Genomic DNA, 12,632 nt, shown 5'->3' with positions numbered 1-12,632 from the left:
CTAGTGTTGAATGAACCATAAATGAAAACATACAGTATGTACTATCCTATATGTCTAGGTTTTTCTACTTTACATTATGTTGGTGAATTCTCCCATATTGTTGTGAATAGCCGTTAATTCTTTTGCAATATTACATAGTATTCTATTACATGAATGTGCCACTATTTACCCATTAATATTTGAATTGTTTCTAGTTTTTAACTATTATGAGAAAAACTGCTATGAATACTCTTGTACATGTTTTTTGGGGGATATAAACATTCATTTCTGTTGGGACTATACATAGGAGTGGAATTTCTAGGTCAAAAAGTACTTGTATATTTAACTTTGAATCATTACAAAGTTTTCCAAAGGAGCTGTGCTCATTTAAACCAGGAATGCATCCTCCACATCCTAGCCTCTATTTGTATTGTTAGTTCCTTTAATTTTAGGCATTCTGGTAGCCGCATCTCATTGTAATTTTAATTTACATTTCCCTGAGGACTCATGTTTAGAACCTTTTCATGTGCTTATTTTTTGTGAAGTCTTTGCCTATTTTCTCTTGGATCGTCTGTCTTTTTCTTGTTAATAGAACAGACATTTCTCCAAGGAAGACATAGAAATGGCCAATAGACACGTGAAAAAATGCCCAACAACACTCGGCATCAGGGAAATACAAATCAAAAACACAATGAGATACCACGTCATACCTGTCAGAATGGCTAAAATTAAAAAGTCAGGAAACAACAAATATTGGCAAGAATGCAGAGAAATAGGAACCCTCTTACACTGCTGGTGGGAATGCAAGCTTGTGCAGCCATTCTGGAAAACAGTATGGAGGTTCCTCAAAAAGTTAAAAATAGAGCTACCCTATGACCCAGCAATTGCACTACTGGGTATTTACCCCAAAGATACAAATGTAGTGATCTGAAGGGGCACCTGCACCCCAATGTTTATGGCAGCAATGTACACAATAGCCAAACTATGGAAAGTGTCCAGATGTCCATCAACAGATGAATGGATAAAGAAGATGTGGTATCTCTATATAATGGAATACTACTCAGCCATCAAAAAATGAAATCTTGCCATTTGCAATAACATGGATGGAACTAGAGGGTATTATGCTAAGCAAAATAAGTCAGTCAGAGAAAGACAATTATATGATTTCACTCATATGTGGAATTTAAGAAACAAAACAGAGGAGCATAGAGGAAGGGAGGGAAAAATAAAACAAGATGAAATCAGCGAGGGAGACAAACCATAAGAGACTCTTGACCATAGGAAACAAACTGAGGGTTGCTGGAGGGGATGGGGTCACTGGGTGATGGGCATCAGGGAGGGCACGTGATGTAATGAGCACTGGGTGTTATATACAACTGATGAATCACTGAACTCTCCCTCTGAAACTAATGATATACTGTATGTTAATTAACTGAATTTAAATTTAAAAAAAATATGAAGGAGTTTGTATATTCTGGATAGGTGTATGTGTAGATATGTGTATATAAATATCTTCTTCTGGTCTGTATCCTACCTTTTCACTCTAATGGTATCTTTTTGATGAAAAGTTCTTAATTTTAATTAAGTCCCACTTATCAGTATTCTATTTTGTATTTAGTGCTTTTTGCAACCTGGTTTAAGAAATCATTGCCTAGGGATGCCTGGGTGGTTTAGTCGGTTAAGTGTCTGCCTTTGGCTCAGGTCATGATTCCAGGGTCCTGGGATCCAGGCCTGTGTCAGGTCCCTGCTTAGTGGGGATTCTGCTTCTCTCTCACCTTCTGCCCCTGCCCCTTACTTGTGCTCTCTCACTTGGTCTCTCTCTCTCTCAAATAAATAAAAATAAAATCTTTTTAAAAAATAGTGTTTAAAAAAAAAGAAATCAGTGCCTACCTGAAAGTCATGAAAGTAATCTCTCACATTCTTTTTAAGATTTATTGTTTTAATTTTTCCCTTTAATTCTAAGATCCATCTCAAATTAATATTAGTATACAGAGTGAGGTAGGGGTTCAAGGTTAACTTTTTTCCTATATGGGTAGCTAATTTACCCAGCACGATTATTTCAAATAACATCTTTCCCCTGTGAGTTACACTTATCACAAATCAGGGAACTGTATATGTGTGGGTCTGTTTCTGGATTTCTGTTCCTTCATCTGTTTGTCTCTCCTAGTATCTATACCACATTGTCTTAATCATTGTAGACAATCATTTACAAGAAATCTAATGCCTAAAAGTGTAAGTCCTCCATCTTTATTCTTCTTCTTCAAGATTGCCACTTTAAGGATTATTCTAGGTCCTTAAAATTTCCAGATAAATTTTAGAGTAAACTTGTTAGTTTAAGTTAGTGTACTTCTAAAACCAGATATTATTAGTCAAATCTTCGTTCAATTAGTCCTCATATATGCTTTATAATTTCATAGACAAAATATAGCATAAAATTGATTTTCAAAATTGATTAGAAAGATTAGGAAAGGGGTGCCTGGGTGGCTCAGTCAGTTAAGCATCTGCCTTCAGCTCAGGTCATGATCCCAGAGTCCTACGATCGAGCCCCTCATTGGGCTCCCTGCTCAACGGAGAGCCTGCTTCTCCCTCTGCCTGTCCACTCCCCCTGTTTGTGCTCTCTCTCTCTGTCAAATAAATAAATAAAATATTTTTTTAAAAATTAGGAAAGAAGAAAGAAAAGGTATTTACCATCATAGAACTGAGGGCCACAATAGGAATAACAATAGTGAACACTTGAAAACCTGCAAAGAACAGAAGAAAAGTTGGAGGGAAAAAAAGCAAAGCAAGATGAAAACAAACATTTTGAATTGTCAACAAGAATATGTCTCAGTAAAGTCACTGGACTTCAGTGACAAAGAAAAGAATATTTTGAATATTTACACAAAATTATCAACTCATCTATAAAGGGAAAAGTTTCAGATGGGCTCTAGACTTCTCCATCGTAACATTCAACAACAACAACAAAAAACAGTGAGGCAATCCTTAGAAAGAAGAAGGTGATCCAAGATTTTCATATGCAGCCTAACTATCATCATTTAAATATAAATGCAACAGGAATATTGTCAAACAAGCCAAAAGTCAGGGAATACAGTTCCTTTCTGGAAGAAAGTCCTGCAGGAAAGGCTAAAGCCAATCAAGAAAGAATGGAGAATTTGGAGAGGTGCGTTCCTTAGGTATGAGCAAACACAAAGACAAGGAAGGCTGCTGCCCCAGCAACTTGTTTCGAACTCTGGACAACAGCGGAGAGTGAAGCTCGTCAGAGGGATCACCAAGGTAGGAAGACCATGGCATGGAAGATGGAGCAAACTGCCTGGACAGGGCTACACTGGAGAAGTAGCAAGTAGGAACCACAGAGAAGGTAAATGGCAGGAAGTACCATCAGTCTACATCTCGCTGAGACAAGCAGATCACAAGTCACAGACCCCAGACTTAGCTGTGAAAACCATGAGACAGAGAGCACCCAGGCATCCTCAAGATCAGCAGATACCAGACAGCACAACCACAGCACAAAGCCAGGAAGTCTCTTCCCCAACACCAAAGGGGAGAAACACTAGCTCCCCTCCATCTATAAATCCAGATCCAGCCTAGGAACAGCAAGAGGCCACAGAGCACTTTTATCCAGGAAGAATAAACATGAATGTATATTAAGTGTTCAGTGTGTGCTGATTATGGTTATAAGCCCTTTACATGTTTTAATTCATTTGATCGTCACAACTCTAAAGGATAAATAGTATTACTCCCATTTTAGAGATGCAGAAACTGAGACACAGAGAGGCTAAGTAGCATGCTTCAGGCCACACAGCAAATAAGTGCGCTAGCTGAAACATAAACAGAGACGGTCCGGTTCCACAGCCCACGCTCAAACAATTATGCAAATGGTTATTATTTTTTTAATATCTTTATTTACTTTTTTAAAGTAAGCTCTACGCCCAACATGGAGCTTGAATTCAGAACCCCAAGATCAAGAGTGGCATGCTCTACCGACTAAGCCAGCCAGGTGCTCCTATAAATGGATTATTTAAATCACTCAACAAGGCTAAACCTGAATCTTTACAAATATGGCACTGGTAAAGTAGATTATGTTACACCCATTCAAGGAAATTTAATGTGAGTGAATTTTGTACTATGTGCATAGGTTACCTAATCAAAGGCATGTGGCTTCAATAAGTAGATATAAAGAAAGCTGAGGGGCCTCCCAGGGACATGGGATGATAAAGGCCATCTCACCGATCTGAGTGAGGCTCTCTGGCAGAGGGAAAGTTTTACCGGAGAAAATGCTCTAAATAAAAGCAATATCCTTCAAAGGAAAAAGAGAAAACAAACACAACAGGATGTTTAATAGGAAGGTTTGACAGATCCACCAAGTTCGATAGATTTCAGATTCCAAAGTGCGGTGTGAGGCCACATGGAAATTTCAAAGTAGATGCCAAGAACAGGTTAGACAACTGACCCACATTAAAGGCCTAACATGTTGAGAGAGGAGAGAGGGAGGATTTTGTGAGGAAGATTTCTCTGGAAGGAGCTGGGAAACCTGCTCAAAGGTGGAGGAGCTTCAGCCAGACCCCCTGGAAACTGGCTTTGTACTCCTTGCAGGGTCAGTTCTGAGGGCCATGACTGAGAACGTTAAAGGGGCCAGGTCGCAGAGAAGAGGGAAATAAGGTCCTCCCCTACCCCAAGAGCACCAGGAGATCCCTTCCTGTTGTCGCTTTGTGGCGAGGTCATTTTAAGTACATCCTGCGGGTGAGGGCAGCTGGTTAGGGTGAGGGACACAGGTAAAAAGAACAGTGGTGGGGGCAGACCCCTAGAGGGGTCTGTACCTACAGCCGGCCAATGGAAAGGGCACTGCTCAGGTCAAAGGGTTTGTCAGTCAAGGCCCAGGAGCAGAATGGATAAAGGGCCTTGGAAATTGCCCAGGAGAGTGTTTCAAACATTGCCAGGCCCAGAGAGGGGAAGCCACGCAGTACTAGCAAGTCAGCACATTCATGCCAGTCACCTCTCTCCTTCCTATCACCCCCACTCCTGGCTCCCGGCTCCCCGCAGAGCTCTGCACAGACAACAGAATACAGACAACATCTAGCTGCGGGAAGGCAGTGAACAAAGAGAAGCAGTTTCCCCCTCCCACCTCTCGTGGATCACAGACTTGAGTCTCCAGCCAAAGGAGGGGAGAAGCTGTAATTACGAGGTTGAGGCTGTGTGCATGACTTAAAGCCACCATAAGGATGCTTATTACCTGAGAGTGATGAGAAGTGAAGGATGTGCTTGAGTCTTCGCCCGGAGGGGGAGAACAGGAAGACACACAAAGAAAGTTGCTTCCACTGTTTGATGAGCTAGTTGCACAAAAAAAGATTAGTTAACAAGGGTAAAAGTGTGTGAGGTTTTTTTCAACATTTTTCATTCTAATTAGGAAGAATTAGGTCTTATCATGAATGTTTTTTTTTTAAGATTTTATTTATTTATTTGAGAGAGAGAGAGAGAGAGAGAGAGACAGAGCATGTCCAGGGGCAAGGAAGCACTGAGTAGGGACCCGGACGCCGGACTTGATCCCACGACCCTAAGATCATGACCTGAGCCAAAGGCTGTCAGACACTTAACCAACTGAGCCACCCAGGTGCCCCATCATGAATGATTAGAAAGGTCTATTAATATATATCAAATGTAGATGTTGATCAAGATATGTGCAGACATCAAGAGAAGGAATAAAAAGGCTCCACACGTTGTTTTGTTACATTGGGATGCATTCCATGAAAAGGAAAGGAAAAGGTGGACACATTGCAATGGAAAAGGACCGTCTGCTCTCCCATCCACCCCACTCTGTACTTATGCACTCCTGGTACGCAAGGACCAGCTAATCTGTGGCTACTCTGGGTCATGGTTTACAGTTTGGCTGCCTCATTTGTTCCTCACCTTGACCTGCTACATGACTTGAAAATTCTTGTGCTTGGTCCTTCAAAGGCTAAGGGAAAGTACAGTGGCAGAGTTCCACTTAACAGTGACATCCCACCTTGTGTGAAAACATGTAGATGTTTATCAATTACCTTAGAATGTTCTAGTGTAGTTCGTGACACGTATACAGCATTCATGTGGTGGTGGATCGTCTTCATAACTGGTAACTCTTTAAAAGATGAAGGAATAAAGTTCTACCTTCTAAAAAAAAAAAAGAATAAAAAAGCTCCAAATATGTATGACTTGTTTCCATTATCCACACTTGAAGAAAGTCACATATAGGGGCACCTGGGTGGCTCAGTCGTTAAGCGTCTGCCTTCGGCTCAGGTCATGATCCCAGGGTCCTGGGATGGAGCCCCACATCGGGCTCCCTGCTCAGCGGGAAGCCTGCTTCTCCCTCTCCCACTCCCCCTGCTTGTGTTCCCTCTCTTGCTGTCTCTTTCTGTCAAATAAATAAAATCTTTAAAAAGAAAAAAGAAAGTCACATATAATGACAGAGTATGCAAAAAGTTTCATTCTAATACACAAATTAAAATCAAAGCCAGCGACTGCTGCTCACCTGGCTCAAGCTCATAATGGATGACTTAATTATACCCTGATGGCCATTATTGCGCATGTAAGACGGGGTACTGAGTCACTCCTGTCTATTGCCACCACTCTCCTCCTGGAGTATCTCTCTTAAACATTCTATACACTTGTTGATCCAAAAAAATCAAGTAAACGTGTTTGTGCCCCCACCATTTATAGTTCACAAGCTGTCTTCTGCAGTATTGCGGGCCAACAAGCACATTCTATTTCTCCACGTCATATGAAAACTAGATAGTTTCTAATTTTCTTATGTCTCAACTCTTCTCCATTGCATCCTGAGACATAGATATCTGTACTGCACATCATGTTTGCACTTTGGAGATAGAGTCCCACACCCGTGAACTTATTCTTCATTTCCGCATGATGTAAACATCTCAGAAGGCTATGGCAGGAAGCACCCACAAGAGACTTTTCATCTTTGCACATGCCTGAAATGAACTGGTGGATATTCACGTGTGTTAATCAGAGAGACCCAGGTCAGCTACATTACAGACAATAAAACATTTTTAATCCTGGTAGGTTATTCAAACACCGTATGGTCAATTGCACAGACAATTTTGTGCAATTTTTTCAATTTATTTTTTAGATTTATTTATGAGAGAGAGAGAGTGCATGATGGGGGGGAGGGGCAGAAGGAGAGGGCTAAATAAAGCAGACTCAGGACTCAATCTTCGGGCTCTGAGATCATGACCTGAGCCGAAACCAAGAGTCAGATGCTCAACCAACTGAGCCATCCAGGTGCCCCGTTGTTTCAGAACAGACATCTCATTCTTTCACAAAGCATGACAATCTTTGAAGCCACCTCATTTTGGAAGTTTAGTTCTCCTGAAGGGGAATTTTGTACATGCAGTATTCTCCCAATGGTTGAAAGAGATTTAAGTATTTGTTGTGTAGGGAATGCAGTCTTTATTTCATGTTTCTAGGAACATCAAGTTTCCCCAACTTTTGGAATTATATACCAGACAAAGGCTAATTTTCTAATATGTCAAGAGTCCCTGCTAAATATGAAGAAGATGACCAAACCCACAAGAGAAAAAGGGGCCAAAAAAAAAAATATGGATAGTTCCCAGGAAAGGACATCTAAATATATCTTACAAAATAAAAAAGATGCGAGGGCACCTGGCTGGCTCAGTCGGTAGAGCGTGCAATTATTGATTTTGGGGTTGTGAGTTCAAGCCCCATGTTGGATGTAGAGATTACTTTTAAAAAAATCCCCCCAAAAAGCAAATAAAATAAAAATAAAAGGAAAGATGCCTAGCTTCATCATAATGAGGGAAATAAAATTTTAAGTGTACAGTACCATTTTCACCTACACATTGGTAAAGATCAAAAAGTTTGATGACACATCTGAGTTGGTGAGTTTGTAGAAAAGCAGGTTACACATACCTTTATGTGTATATAACTTTCTATATATATAGAAATATATAGAGACTATATAACTTTCTCAGGAGGCTACAGGGCAATATTTATCAAAATTACAAAGGACAGTATGTGTTAGTCAAAATTTGCAGAACTGTGTACTCAAAATGGTAAAAAAAAACTGCAATATATAAATTATACCTTAATTTTTTAATGAAAAAAGTTAACATCAGTCTCCTCACAAGATATCCTATATTGCCTTTAAAGAGAATGAGATTGATCTATACCAGCAATAAATTCCAAAATATATAAAGTGGGGGCGCCGGGGTGGCTCAGATGGTTAAGCGTCTGCCTTCACCTCAAGTCGAGATCTCAGGGTCCTGGGCTCGAGCCCCATGTCGGGCTCCCTCCTCGGTGGGGGTCTGCTTCTCCCTCTGCCTCTGCTGCTCCCCCTGCTCGTGCTTTCTCCGTCTCTCCTTCTCAAATGAATAAAATCTTTTAAAAATAAATACAATAAAATATATTAAAGTGAAAAAAGCAAGGCGCAGAATGGTGTGTGTTCCTTATATATTCCTTTCAAGCAAAGACAAATGACATATACTGGTTCACATATATAAGTTTGTGTATGCCTATAATCTCTAGAAGTGTACACACAAGCAGGGGCTACCTCTGGGGAGGGAGTGGAAGCCAAAGGGTGGGGTGGGGGAGACTCATTTTTCACTGCATATACTTTCATATTGCTCGGTTTTGTTGTTTGTTTACCATGTGTATCTATTACTTTTTCAAGTATAATTAAAACCTCTAAAAATGAGAAGAAATACAGATACTGTCCTCAACCAAAACACTTCACTTCTACAGATTTTTTTCAAAGATACAATCATTCATGGGGAGACTGATGTATGTGCAAGGTTTTTCACTGTAGGCACAGTTTGTAAGAGCCGAAGATTGGGGTAGTGGTGCAGAATGTAAATGTCACCAATACGACACTGGTGAAATTACGGTATTCTGAAATTATGGAATACTAACAGGCTATAAAAAAGAATGAGGAGGCTCCTTGTGTACCAAAATGGAAGTAGAGCTAAGATATCCCAAGTGAAGGGGCGCCTGGGTGGCTCAGTCAGTTAAGCATCTGCCTTCAGCTCAGGTCATGATCCCAGGGCCCTGGGATCAAGTCCTGCATCGGGCTCCCTGCTCAATGGGGAGCCTGCTTCTCCCTCTGCCTGCTTCTCCCCCTGCTTGTGCTCTCTCTCTCTCTCTCTCTCTCAAATAAATAAATAAAATCTTTTAAAAAAAAAAGATATCCTAAGTGAAAAAAGAAATCTGTGCCTTTGCAGAATAGGACATATACCATCGCTGAGGTAAAAGGGGAAAGATATTTACATGCATTTGTTTAAATGTACATAACATCGCCCAGAGAAAACATCAGATGGATGGCCTCTGGGGAGAACTGGGCATGGGGGGGAAGAAGGGAGTGGGAAAGAAAGCGTTCACAAATATTTTGAGCCATGTGAAAGAATTACCTATTAACATAAACTATAGGCGTTCTTGGTGTAGTATCGCCAATACAGCTGCGTGATATATGACAGAGGGGCTCACTATGAAGATAACCTTTTAGCACAATGTGTCCTTTACCACCATAAAAAAAGAAGAAAAAAATTTTTAAATATTTTATTTATTTATTTATTTATTTGAGAGAGAGAATGCGATAGAGAGAGCATGAGAGGGGGGAGGGTCAGAGGGAGAAGCAGGCGCCCCGCTGAGCAGGGAGCCCGATGCGGGACTCGATCCCAGGACTCCAGGATCATGACCTGAGCCGAAGGCAGTCAGTCGCCCAACCAACTGAGCCACCCAGGCGCCCCAGAAAAAAAAAATTTTTTAATTAAAAAAAAAAACCCAACAATGGAATCTGCCCTACTGTTTTTGTTTTTTTAAGATTTTATTTATTTGACAGAGAGAGATAGCGAGAGCAGGAACACAAGCAGGGGGAGTGGGAGAGGGAGAAGCAGGCTTCCCACAGAGCAGGGAGCCTGATGCGGGGCTCGATCCCAGGACCCTGGGATCACGACCTGAGCCGAAGGCAGATGCTTAACAACTGAGCCACCCTGGCGCCCCTGCCCTACTGTTTTGTTTGCACAGGAAAATGAACTGGATCTGTTTCCAGGGAATGGTCCAGGTAGACAAACTGTCTGGCCCCTTGTCTTGAAATCATCCTGCCAATGACAAAACGTTTCTCACCCTTTGACAGGGATGCAGACACCTGGAGTGCAGAGCGCACAGGTCACTGTGGGGAAGGCTAGAGGGAGGCATTGACTTAAGAATGAAGCTTTTCTGAAGTGAACAGTTTCTTCACAGTGACCACCATCCCCAGGCACAAATGTCTCTCGGCCAAGACATTGTGGTCACACTGGTGGGTCAGCCTCTTGTGTCTGTTTCCCGGAATATCACTGTTTGAGCAAAACAAATAGCCAGAGAAATTCGGGCCTCGCAGCGGGAGACAGCCACTTTTACAGTGATAGGCTTATGTGTACCGATAATTTATCAATATTTCTAAGTATCTTCAAGATTATTTTATCCCATGATAATGGGAAATAATTTAGATTCAAAAAGGAAACAAGTGTACATGCTCAGACTCGAGGAGGCTGTCCCCAGAGCATATTACCATAATAATGATCAGAGTTCATTAAGTATATCATATCAAGAATACTAATTTAAGCTCTTTAAATTACATGACAGGGGAACACTACTGTCTGAAGAAAAGACAGTACAAATATTGGACATAAGAAGTTGTAAGTGTACTTATACCCCATGAAGTATTTTAAGATTTGTTTTATTTATTTTAGAGAGAGAGCAGGGGGAGAGGAAGGAGAGAAGCAGACTCCCCACTGAGCATGAAGCCCTCAGTGGGGTTGGACCTCATAACCCTGAGATCACAACCTTAGCCGAAACCAAAAGTCTGATGCTTAACTGACTGAGCTGAGCCACCCGAGGCGCCACCCTCAATATTAATTTTTATGACACATTCAGTGTCTGAGACTATTTCTTGGTCATAAGAGATTCTGAACCTATGTATCAGTTAGAACCCCCTGGGTAGCAAGCTAGAGAAAAATCTGATCCAAACACTGGCTTCAACAAAATAGGAACTTACTAGGTTATGTAAATGAACAATCCAGGGATACAGCTTGGTACTCTGCGCTATCTTGGTTTGAAGGCTGAAACGTACCACCAGGGAAGCTTTCTGTCTGTCTGTCTCTCTCTCTCAGCTCCATTCTGACACTGGTTCCCACTCAAGATATCAAGATGGCTACAGCAACTCTGGGCCCCACTTTAAAGGTGAAAATCTGGCAGGATGGAGAAAGAATCTCTCTCTCCCAGAAGTCCCAGCAAAGTAGTCCCACTGATTCTGAACGAGGCTTCTGTGAATCAGTCAGTCCGTCTGGCCAGGGGACTGCAACCTGTGGACGGCCCAGAGGTTGCAAGCTCTGTGTCTGAAGCACCGTGAAGCCCCAGCGGAAGCAGCCGCACGGGGGAGGCAGGGGTTTCCACAGATGAGAGCTGGAGTATGGTTACCAGCAGAAGGGTGGCCACATGGTGGGCAGTGAAGAGAACAGCTGTCTGTAAGCAGCTGTGGCCTGAGATAATGAGTGTGCAATGGAAATCCAATAGGAATGAGGATCTACCCAGAACAAGAAAGGCAGACTCAAAGAAAGGATGGAAAATAGATGTTTACATCCATCATTTGACAGTAATATTTTAAATTAAAGAGTCAAGGTTTCTGGACTTGATATGCAATTTCAAAAAGAAAGAATAATGAATGTTTCTGGACTTGATGGGGCAATTTCAAAAAGAAAGAATAATTGCTTTATTCTTCAAAACTAAAAAAAAAAAACCCTTCATAAAATAAGCTTTGAGAAGAAAATTTTTATCCTGAGAATTACTGCAAATATAAGATTACTCTCATCTAAAAGCATGTCAGAAATAAAAGACAGTGCTGGGAATCAGCTGCTGTCAGTTTTAGATGGAATGTCTAATTTGAAAATGATTTATTCTTTACCATGTAAGGCTCTTCTATCATATTTAAATCGGAGGTGATTCGTACAACTCATGTAGTCGGAAGATAAGCTCTAGGGTAAGAATTTTGGGTTAGAAGCAGGGTGACTTTTAAAAACAGTTTTACAGTCCGTTTCTATACTCATCAAGCACTTCATAGCAAGAAATTTAGTCTGAGAATTTTTCTAAGTCACTGCAGAGAATTAATAATTATCAGAGGAAGAAAAACATTTTACTAGTTTCTGTAGAGGCATTGTCCTGCCCTTGGCACAGGGCCCAGGGGATTTAGCGTGTGTAATTTCTCCTGAGCTCCTCTGGCAGGGGCTATTGGTAGGCTACCCAACAGCTACTCCCCACTTCTTTTTGGCTTAAAATAATAATAATAATGATAAATAAGTACATAAATAAAATAAAAGCCCTATTTCGATTGGGCAATGATGTGCCCAGCTTCAAGGTCTAAGCAAAGCGTGCCATTCTCATTTCCCTTTTGTCAGTCCAGTGTGGGGCATGTGGTCAAGTTCTGGCCCAAGACGGCTGCTAGGAGCCTCAATGTTTCTTCCTGCTCAGGGAAACTTCAAAGAAGAGAAAGAGAAACCCGGTCAGCTCCAGTCTCCTCCATGTCTGCTGAGGACTGGGCAAGCCGAGGGCGTAGTGTTTAGAGCAGCCGTGCCACCTGCTGGCCGGAAGGGGAAGGCCACGAGAACAGCCAACTCGTG

General features: G+C 41.5%; 1 long non-coding RNA gene across 1 annotated transcript in view; it reads right to left on the bottom strand.

The window, feature by feature from the left end:
* Positions 1-12,632, bottom strand: part of LOC112820821 (uncharacterized) — a 43,449-nt gene that overhangs the window by 15,343 nt on the left and 15,474 nt on the right. The window contains exon 3 of the long non-coding RNA XR_003207257.2: positions 5,210-5,306. This is a non-coding gene — a long non-coding RNA (uncharacterized lncRNA). The remainder of the gene's footprint in view (positions 1-5,209; positions 5,307-12,632) is intronic.

The sequence above is a fragment of the Callorhinus ursinus genome, unplaced genomic scaffold (genome assembly GCF_003265705.2).
Source record: "Callorhinus ursinus isolate GAN/ISIS: 27379988/994484 unplaced genomic scaffold, GSC_fseal_2.0 scaffold10, whole genome shotgun sequence".
NCBI lineage: Eukaryota > Metazoa > Chordata > Mammalia > Carnivora > Otariidae > Callorhinus > Callorhinus ursinus.
The sequence above is the reverse complement of the archived record's forward strand: the minus strand, read 5'-3'. Positions and strand labels throughout refer to the sequence as shown.